General features: G+C 48.9%; 1 protein-coding gene across 1 annotated transcript in view; it reads right to left on the reverse strand.

The window, feature by feature from the left end:
* IL17RA (interleukin 17 receptor A) overlaps positions 1–8,592 on the reverse strand; it is a 21,063-nt gene extending 12,471 nt beyond the window's left edge. Inside the window, exons 1-2 of the mRNA XM_026052169.1 lie at positions 8,576–8,592; positions 668–692 (exon numbers count right to left, since the gene is read on the reverse strand). The gene's annotated coding sequence lies outside the window, so the exon portion shown is untranslated. The remainder of the gene's footprint in view (positions 1–667; positions 693–8,575) is intronic.
* Between the last annotated feature and the right edge of the window lie 37 nt (positions 8,593–8,629).

Genomic DNA, 8,629 nt, shown 5'->3' on the forward strand with positions numbered 1-8,629 from the left:
CATCTCTAGAGGAGCCTAGAAAAATAACAAATTCTTGCCCAGAATGTACCGGGCATGAATTTTTCCCCTAGAGGAGAAAAACACGGTTAGAACCACAAGGTGGATTTTAAGGCAAAAAAGCTCAAACAAGGCAGCGCATTAACCAAGAGCAGAGGGCTTAGCTGTGCTGTAAAGGAACACTCGAATGACACTCAAGCTGCCAGTGCAAACCCTGGCTCTTCTTCTGCCCTCTTCTCTTGGCAAAAGCCTTTTTAAACCTGTCTGCTTTCAGCAGAGCCAGCTCAGGGGGCTGGCTCACCAAGTGCCGCTGCATAAATATCTGCGTCTGCCCAGCCTGGGTGGCTGCGGCAGCAGAAAGGAGCCCGCCTGGCACAACCACTGCAGGAAAATGCCAAGAAGTTCTGCAGATCCATTCATGAAAAACTGCTTGATATTATTTTAATATTACTGATTGTCCTGAAAAGAGAGACTTCACATTTGCCTTTGGGCTAGAACTGATTACAGACCAAGTAAGAAACTCCTCAAGTGAGGTGCAACAGCAAAGCTTTACTTTGCATCGCTCTCATTTCAGTCGAAACAAGTTGGTGCATAAAGACAGTTAAAAAAACAATAAGGTCTGATAAGAATGCCACAAATAAGAGGAAAAAAAAGACAAAAAAATACTTACTATTTCTTACGAAGCAGTTTAAATCCTGTGGGGGGAAAAGAAACAAGAAGGTTACTCACAAAACAGAAAGTAGCTTGACATTAATTTGCTTCCATTTGGCAGCAGGAAACTTCTGTTCTTCAATTCAGCAGGTACCAAACAGTTCAGTGAGCCCAGACAGGCTGGAAGACTTGATCATCAGAAAATGCATACAGTTTAAGCAGGAAAGCAAAGGAACCCAGCCTGAAACCTCTGCGCACCCCAGGTCCCTACTTAAGTGACAGCAGTAGCTGCAGTAACAGAATGAAATTGAAAAGAAGGAAAGACCACAATGTAACAACAGTAAAAAAGCTGCCAAAAATCCTGCTATTAAAACCAAAACCAAAAGTGATGTGAAATACCGTGAAGTGGATGGATGTGATTTTCAACATCACTGCCTTCAGCCCCTGCTCCCCAGCAGTGATGACAGCAGCAGCGCTCGGGAGGCCCAAGGCCACTCACCTGGAAGCACGGGCTGCCTGCAGCCCCGGCTGCTGCTAAGGGCTGGATTGAGCAGCACGTGGAGCAACATCTCCCTCACCTTATGCTTCGGGTCCCAAAACACAGCACAGAGATGCTCACAAAAGCTAAACTGGACAAGTGACGGGGAATGCACAGCAAGAAATGCTCCTTTCCTCAGCAGAAAGGCTGAGGCACTTGTGGCCTTCTCCCTGCTGCCACATAAGAACCAGGGAAAGGAAAAAGGACAATCCCTTTAGCAGATGCCAGGCCTAGATGGAAGATGTGGTTTTATACTTTAAAGAGCTACTGACACTTTGCTAGTGAGGACAAGGCTGCCCTGAACATGAAAGAGCAAGCAGACATTGGGGGGCTGGGGCTGGTTTTCCCCACTTACACCTCATTTATTCTGGAACACCCCCTGGTCACAGAAGTGCCGTGTAAGCTCTCTTGGCGTGAGGCAAAACCCCGTCATGATCAAGTGTGAAGCTCTCACTGACTGCAAGATAAAGCTTGGAGATAAATCAAGATAAAGACTAGCTCCCCTCCCACTCTCTTCCCATGCCTTGACACTCGAAGGTGTCAGACTGCATCTTGAGACAAGCCCCAACACAGGCCAAGCATCGCAGCAATTAATAAACTCTGCAGATGTTGAAGGAAACGCAGACCACGTGCGATACCTGAATTCACCCCTCACCTAAACTGCAAGGAGCCATTGCTTATCTTAAACATGTTAAAGCAGGAATCAGATTTCAACTCGTGTATCTGCGCTCTCATTAATCTTCAGCCGAAGCAGGCAGATTTGACATTTAGCTGCTCATGCTTATAAGGGAAAAAATGAAAAAGAAAAATAGAAGTCTCTTCTAGGCCTTTGTTACAAAAGCCAATGCAGGCCTCAGGTGTGCTTTGCAGGTACATCCACATACTGATAAGCAGTAATACAGAAAGGGCTATGCTAAAAAGATTCAGTGCAACACTTAGAGAGTTGATCACTATTATACAGTTTATCATAATCCAGGAAACACTGTTTTTTTCCAGTGAATTTGAAGGACGGGATCTGCCTCATCAGCCACCCTGACCTTTGAACACGCAACATCCACAGAACCATTGCCCAAAAACTGAATCTGGAGGAAGAACTACTTTCCTTCTGGCTATCAAACATTGAGCCTCTTCATTTTTTTTTTCAATTAAGAAATTAAACAAAATCTTCTTCAGAGTGCTAACATAGGGTTCGGGCAGCATCCCACAGCTGCTCCAGTTACTGCAGTTGCTTTTCATGGTTAAAGCTTCCCTTCTAAAGGAGGCTGGGGTGTGGTGGGGAGAAAGGGTGATAAGCAGCCACATATTTAACCTTTCCTGCCGCTACCCCATTCTGATTCCCTCCTCCCCGCCGCCCAGCACTAGCAGCTCCTGCGCAGAACCCCCTGTGCCCTCCTGCCCCGTCTTTGCTCTGCATCTCCTTGTCGAATCCAACTCGCTGGTGGCTCCTCGGTCTCACTCCCAGGCTGCAGCACTAATAACCCTGGAAACAGCCAGTGTTTTACTAGACAGAAGTCTGGATATAACTGCCACCAGAGGCTTCTCTGGGCAGGACAGAGGAGCTCTGGCATAACCGGGGCAAACTGAATCTACGTGCTTAAATGGGAGCTAGTGAAACTATGCAAGAGGCGCTTTTCATTATCCCCAGCGAGCTCTAAAGGTCAAGACAGTCACAACTAAAGGAATCAACTTGATCAATTTGAATACCAAATGCCAGTTTAATCTGCGAGTTACACTCTCACAAATATATTGCACCAAATCAAATTACTGCAGACAAATAGGCAGGCAAATCTTTCACAACGCATTTGCTTTCACCAATCTTCAGAAAAAAAAGGTTTAGAAATGTTCATAGAAGAAGTGTTATCACAATTTCTTGCTTCCTTTTTGTTAATTTTTAATTATTTTTTGCATTGGAACATTCATATGCAGCATGTGAAACCTAGATATCTTGATAATGGAAAACAACTCAACTGCAACAAGTGAATGCTGATTAAAATAAAAACTAACTAGCTACTATGGAAGGCAAATTAAGCCATGAAAGGAATGTACTCCTAACATTTCAAATACATAATCAGACTTACCTTTTCTCACTCTCTTTTGCTGCTTTTTTTTGTTGTTGTTGTTGTTTTTGGAGGTGGGGGACAACATTTAACTTGCAATGCTCCTTGCACCAATGGGCTACTAGTCATGTTTTCTCCCCGTAGTTTAGGGGCTTCCATTAAAACCTACCACTTTCCACATCCTTTTGCCATTTCAGTTATCAGTGATTACTGTAAACTGCACCATAATAAAGCCCTTGTATAAATTAGAATACATTATTTGCCTAAAGTGCAGCAACATCTGCTTTCATTTGAGCACTGGTGTTTCTGTTTATTAGCAGATAAGACGTGGTTAACCAAGGAAGTGCTGCAATTTCCGTTCCTCTGCTTCGCTACAGATAGGAAGATTGATCCAGCACGGCAGGCAAACAGATTCGCTCCTCGCCCAGCTCCGCCGGGCCGGGGAGGTGTTTGCAGGGATGTTCTCAGCAGGGATGGGGCTGCTCCTTATGGGTCATCATTAAAAAGGCACCAGCTGCACCTGGCGCCATCGGTTTGTTGACGAGGGATCACAGACTGACTGAAATTCAGTCCTCAAAATCTCTCTTAACCTTCAGCATTGGATTTCTACCGGGACAACCGCCTAGTATTACCCCAGTTTGCCACTGGGGACCCCAGCGTTCTCCCAGCCCCACTCAAGGTTTTGGAGAGGGTTACATAGATACATGTTTTCCTACCAAACTAGAGCCTCTTTGCTGTACAGGTGGCACCTATTTATCCCTGGCTGACTACACTGAAGCATGTCAAGCTGTCCCAGGTGGTGCTTTGCCACTGGAACCAGAAGGATCCTCCCTCCACATGGTAGCCTGCACCCCTCTGCTGCTGGCCCGCTGCCCACAGTGTTACAGGGCTGACTTGCTGCCCCATGCCCAGGAGAAATAGCCACATGGCCAAGAAGGTCCCTCAGTAGGGGCAGGAAAAAGAAGCCAGCAGCAGGAGAAAACCAAGTCTCAGTGCAGGTAGGGATACAAGGACCTTGAGGTATTCCTTGAAAGCAGTCACCAGGAAAACTCTTGTCTCCTTTTAGAATACTAAGCTGCAGCCCAGCTGATTTGGACTGATTACAGCTGCACATACTCTTCCGTGCCAGAACGAGAACCATGGCCAAAGAGCAGGAAGCAATTAGGAAAACACAGTCAAATGTCAGTCCTAAAGTCTGAGTCAAACTAGGCTGCAAAAAAATTCTGTTGTTGCAAAACAAAACAAAAACATCCATTTATTCTCCTCAGGCAGATCTATTGCCAGGAGGCTTTACAAATACAAGCTTACGGTTAAGAATTGCCATCACATTGTAAAGTGACGGTTCCGAGATCTCTGCTTTTATGAATGAGACACAAAAGCCACGCAAGAAACCCAGGGCTATCAAGTAGCTGATTAAATCCTCCCTTGATCACGCTAACCACCGAACATCCACGTTCCCTTACACATGGATATGTCATCTCTAATAGGGAAAAAGCTCTTACTACAATGTCCCCTCCAGCCCAGCATTTAATGAACTTTAACACTCTCCCTCCCTGCCAGGGCTCAGTTCTTGTCACAAGCTGGAGCAGTGCTTAATTCCATAGATTTCCTGAGCCGTTGGGGGCACAGCATCTACCTCTCCATTCTCCTGCTGCCTCTCCGGTGCGGGGAGGAACCGCTGCTGCTGCTGGTGTGTGCCCTTCGGCAGGGCCGGGCGAGCCCAGTCCCCACAACCCTGAGCTCACCCAACGGCTACACAAACTGAGCTGCCATCAGCAGAAACGGGCAGATAAGACACAAATAAGATTACACAGATGAGTTTTTCTATGCCCCCACATAAAGCTGGGAGCACACGGGGAGCATTTACAGGACTGAGCGGGGTGTACCAGGCAGGACACCACAGAGCAGCAAACAGACAAACGGAGGGAAAGAGGGCGAAGATGAAGAGCTCTACATAAAGGCTGAAGATGGACCCCACAGGTGGGTGACGGGCTGTGCACAGTGCTACAGAACTGCCTTAAACAGATGTTATCTTCTCATCCTATCACCTTTCAGGCGAACCATGCAAAGCTGCAGAGACAGCAAGCATAAAAATTAAAACAAAAAGACTGCAAAGTGGCGCACAAAACAACATTCAATGGGTGAGAGCAGGCACAATCGACTCACACGGGTGACATACTCGCAGAAAGCTAAAAAACGCTTTCGCCAGTTTCACTTTTGCTTTTGACGTCAAAGAGCAGACCACATTCCACAGGGCCCATATGAATCGGAGAACTGCTCAAAAGCACTGTGTCACAGCAAGCCAATCGTTACATTACTGCAAGGCCTAGACTTCCCAGCAGGATACTGTGGTAACTGGCTGGCAAGGAAATGCGCTGAGCTGGGAAGGTATCCAACTTAGAGAGAGGAGAGAGAGGAGGAGAAAAAAAAAGAAAAAAAAGAAGAAAAAAAAAGCAAGCTGATGCTAAATGGAAACCTCCCTGAAACCTCCCTAAATTTGCCAGTTTGCTTCTCACACATGAGCTATTCCATGCAATTCCAAAACTTGACTGGTTTAAAATTTACTGTAATTTCCCTTTCGTGGTTCCTCACTTCTCAGAAACAGAGATATACGGGAGCATGGACATTTATGTTTTACAAGAATACCTACTGAAAAATGTTTAAAGCTAGGAAGTAAAAAACATTTTCCCCGAAACCACTGCTGTATTTTAATACAGATGGTCAACAGTGAAGGCAAGTTAACAACTTGGTAGAGAAGACAGGGGAAAAGCCCGTGCACCTCTGCCTCCATGAGCAGAGCTCCATGAACTTTCCCCGGGCAGGTTTCTAGTGCCCATCACCAGGGAGGCCCCCACGCCCATGCAGCAGGGTGGAGCAGAGCAGGGCTAGAGGCACCACGTCCACGGGGACACGAGGCGGCCGCGCTGCGGAGCGTTAGAGCCCGGACCCGCTGCGGTGACTCACCCTGCCGGTGAGCAACCACTGGGGTATTTAGTCTGCGGGACGTCTCCTCCCAGCGCGCAAAGCAAGGGCAGCACCTCCCCACGGAGCGTGTGCTCTGCTGTTATTAGAAAGAACTGGATCTGCAACTGTGTGATTTCGGCCTCACACCCCGCAGAGCCAATTTAATGAGGTGGTGCTCAGAAGGCCTTGTGTTCTCATTTCAGTAAGATGAGCTCCTCTTCACATGAGCTTTTTTCTCTCTCCAGTTGTTATAACGCCCGCTGATGTGACACTTCTCCAACACCACCACCGTGTGTCCTGCCCCTGCTGGATGAGAGCTTTGCTGAAGAGCCACCGCTGCCAGCCCTGGCCTCCTCCCATGCTGGGAAGGGGCAGTGCGAGCGCCGTGGCTTAGGGAAAGCAAACGTGTCTCACCGCCCTGGCTCGGCAAGTCTCCCTTTCCAACCACACCGCAGTCACTAACGGCAGGAGCACCGAGTCTCCCCCCAAGAGCAGCACAGCCGGCACGAACGGAAGGGGAAGCCGTTGTCAACTGTCATCATTTGGGTTGATGGTAGTTTTCCTGTGCGTGTCAGCAGCTTCACAGCTGCTTCTGAAGAGGTTGCTACACACTTGTCGCAGCCTACTGCATATTTTTCAAGAACTGGCCAGCCTTTTAGAAAATGACTTACTGAAAGAGCCACCAAAGCAGCAGGCTCACACGCTCTCCAACCCACGAGTGCACAGGGCAACGTGCCCCCTCGGCGGAGCTCGGAGACACTGGCAACACTCTCGCTGGCAAACCTGGGTTCACCTTCCCTAAACCAGGATGTGCAACCAGGAAGATGGAGTCTGTTAAACCCAGAGCACTCAAGGACTCCCAGAAACTCTATAATGTGTTAACCTCAGACCCACAAAAGACAGGGCCACTCAGCTCCAAACTCCATGCGTGAAATGCCTAAGCAATCCTATAGTCTCCTCCTTCCCTTTTCCTAAGGTTTTACATTTTGTAAACTCCCAATGTCCAGGGTATAGTAAAATCACAAAAGCAGACTATTTTCTCAGGGTAGTGTGAAGTCAGCAAAGAAGCTGAAGTGGGCAAGTTCATGGTTAAATATTAGGGCAGGAGGCAGAATATGAAATATGTAAGGAATCGTAGAATGGTTGAGGTTGGAAGGGACCTTTAGAGAAGGACCTGCACATGCAGGGTCACCCAGAGCACATGGCACAGGGCTGTGTCCAAGCAGGTTTGGAAGATCTCCAGAGAAGGAGACTCCACAGCCTCCCTGGGCAGCCTGTGCCAGGGCTCTGTCACCCTCACCGTTAAGAAATGTTTCCTTAAATTCCTGTGGAACTTTTGATCCTTCAGTTTGTGGTCGAAGATTATAGAGTTACAAAAGTACAAGTGTCTTGGAGAGAACTAGTCTCCCATGGGACATAAAGAAGGGACTGGGATCACAGGACATGCTCCTAAGCTCAAGCTACCAGAGGTTTAAGATAGCCATATCAAGAAAATATTTCTTTAGGTCAGTATATCATGGTAGTTGTGCTGAAGGCTTCTCCCCATGATGTATGTAGGAGACATTCATCTCAACAGAATGTCACCTGCTAAGACATTCTGAAGTGGGAGAAGTGCCGTGTAACAGCTGGGATTTATGTCTTCTTTTAAGGGTCACATTTTCTTCCTATAGCTGGCCACGCATACTCTGATTTAATGCAGCGAGGGATATTTTCTTCTGCAGAGCTAGAAAGGCAGGGTTGGAAAGGCAGTGGAGCAGGCTAGAAAGAGCACATCACTCATTTACTGCATGCCCATTTATAAACCTATCATCCCAAAGCAAACACTTGGCTTGACATACGAGTAACCGCATCCAAGAGCTGCCTTCTCCAGGCTGGTGCATCACGACACAGCAGTCTTCCCAGCTTGAAAGCTAACTGTGACCCCGTGACCAGGCACAAACCATTATTATTAACAAAAGAGAGAGATTCCCCAATTCTAAGCATTTTTTTTAAGTGCATCTTCGATACTTTCTCCCAATGGAGCCCCTGTTCGGAGCTCACAGCTCAGGCCGGTAAAAACCGCTCCCCGCCGGCGCCTCCGCGCCCCTCCGCTGCCCACGGCGCCGAGGAGGAGCCGCGGCCGAGCGGAACGGGGCAGGCCGCGCCGCGGGCGGCCGTTGGTGACCGTTGGTGACCGTTGGCGCCGGGAGGAGGCCGCCGCCGCCGGCCCCGCCGCCGCCCGCCCGCGGAGGCCCCAGTTCCGGTGCTCGTCCCGTCCCGGTGCCGGTCTCGCCTCCCGCTGCCCGGCGGCCCCGCGGAGCGGCCGCGCTGCTGCTGCTGCCGCCCCCTCGCCGCGGCCCCCGTCCGCGCCGCCCGCGGCCGCGCTTACCGGCTGGGAGCAGGTGAAGGGCGGCGCGGCGTCCAGCAGCAGCCGCAGCGCGGC

The sequence above is a fragment of the Nothoprocta perdicaria genome, unplaced genomic scaffold (genome assembly GCF_003342845.1).
Source record: "Nothoprocta perdicaria isolate Ctin4 unplaced genomic scaffold, notPer1 scaffold_84, whole genome shotgun sequence".
In the NCBI taxonomy this organism is placed as follows: Eukaryota; Metazoa; Chordata; class Aves; order Tinamiformes; family Tinamidae; genus Nothoprocta; species Nothoprocta perdicaria.